This window comes from Acipenser ruthenus, chromosome 50, assembly GCF_902713425.1.
Source record: "Acipenser ruthenus chromosome 50, fAciRut3.2 maternal haplotype, whole genome shotgun sequence".
Taxonomy (NCBI): Eukaryota; Metazoa; Chordata; class Actinopteri; order Acipenseriformes; family Acipenseridae; genus Acipenser; species Acipenser ruthenus.
This window is the reverse complement of record NC_081238.1, coordinates 7,919,121-7,921,413: the sequence shown is the minus strand read 5'-3', so window position 1 is coordinate 7,921,413 and position 2,293 is coordinate 7,919,121.

Sequence of the window (2,293 nt, the reverse complement as noted above, 5' to 3'; positions counted from 1 at the left end):
GTTAAAGGAGATTATGTCTCCCACATTATATTCCTGGAGAACAAAAAAACCGACATAGTTATGAGAAGAGACAAGACACTCTGAATACAAAGTGTGGATAATGCATTGTGTGGCCATGAAGAGCTAAACAAGATCAACTAAAAGTTGGAGACAAAGATGTTGATAGTTGTATATTTGAACACAAATCCTGTATTTCAAGAAAGCATAGTACCATTACTTACCGGGTTTTCCTTAGACATCTTGGCAGCGTCTCTCTGTAGATTAACTGAATAGAAACAAGCAGAAATTCAAGTTTTGGTTATTAGTTTTTATGACAAAATAGGAAGTGCAACTCTCCACCTAAATGTCTCTCCAGAAGCAATTAGGGGGTGATTCACACTAGCTGTCGAAGCCACATGTACTTTGTTAGTATTACAGTTCAGTTTCTTTCTAATGCAGTTAATGACATCATAATCATCATCATAAACTCACCCCAGTGTAATTCCTTCTTTCCTGAAGCACTGTTATGTTTGTAACATAACGTCAGTCTTTTATATATGCCCTGCTTTTGGGGAAGTTATTGCCCCTTGGGAACGTATTTGCATACAGTCTGACTGCAGAAATACAAAGGAAACCAAAGGAGAATGACAAATGTTTTTGATCAGTTTCGTTACACAACAATGTAGGTTTTGCTCAAGTTCATGCTGAAACTGACAAATGGAGAAAATAAAACGTGTCCAGCAGGTTTCGATGCTTCTATAAATCACACAGACAACTGGGAAAATTGTTCAACTGATCCAGTTAAGACAATAACTAGCGTGCTAGCAAGTATAAAGGCTTCCAAAGAAAACATGGTTCAATCATCATAAATAAATCGCTGATACAGCTCGCTACGTTTCCTATATTTAGCTAGTTAATGGGCTATTAAGTTGTATCGTGAGCACAATCTCACGCTGAAGTGCACTGATCTGTGTTGGATACAGCTGACTGTCAATTCCGGCAAAAATCTTGGAATCGTGGGTTAGCAGCCAATTGAAATGTGGTTCTGATACAAACAGTATTATAACTGGTCTGTAGTCTGGCTGAAGACAGAAACACAGTACTGTGACTGCAATGCTGAAAGCCATGGATGAAACAAGGCTGGCATGGTTTAAAGGTTACTGTTATAAACAATTACTGATACACTGATTGCTGTATAGGGCATAATGTAATGGGGAAGTTTAAGAAGATTGATCTGTTGCCATTGCATAGTTTCTAACGGGGGATGATCCCGTGGTCAGTACGCAGCTCCCTACTGAACGAGTACGCAAGTTAACATGTATTTCATATATAGTCACCAGTAAAGTCCTAAACTGATTGCATTTTAAAACCTGATTGCAATGTTATTTAGATTTCCAGAAAGCTTTTGACAAAGTCCTGCATAAAAGATTAATTCTCAAACTGAACGCAGTAGGGATTCAAGGAAATGCATGCACATGGATTAGGGAGTGGTTAACATGTAGAAAACAGAAAGTACTGATTAGAGGAGAAACCTCAAAATGGAGCGAGGTAACCAGTGGTGTACCACAGGGATCAGTATTAGGTCCTCTGCTATTCCTAATCTACATTAATGATTTAGATTCTGGTATAGTAAGCAAACTCGTTAAATTTGCAGACGACACAAAAACAGGAGGAGTTGCAAACACTTGCAGCAGCAAAGGACATTCAAAATGATCTCGACAGCATTCAGAACTGGGCAGACACATGGCAAATTACATTTAATAGAGGAAAGTGTAAAGTATTGCACACAGGCAATAAAAATGTGCATTATAAATATCATATGGGAGAAACTGAAATTGAAGAAGGAATCTATGAAAAAGATCTAGGAGTTTATGTTGACTCAGAAATGTCTTCATCTAGACAATGTGGGGAAGCTATAAAAAAGGCTAACAAGATGCTCGGATATATTGTGAGAAGTGTTGAATTTAAATCAAGGGAAGTAATGTTAAAACTTTACAATGCATTAGTAAGACCTCACCTAGAATACTGTGTTCAGTTCTGGTCACCTCGTTACAAAAAGGATATTGCTGCTCTAGAAAGAGTGCAAAGAAGAGCAACCAGAATTATCCCGGGTTTAAAAGGCATGTCGTATGCAGACAGGCTCAAAGAATTGAATCTGTTCAGTCTTGAACAAAGAAGACTACGCGGCGATCTGATTCAAGCATTCAAAATCCTAAAAGGTATTGACAATGTCGACCGAGGGGACTTTTTCAACCTGAAAAAAGAAACAAGGACCAGGGGTCACAAATGGAGATTAGATAAAGGGGCATTCAGA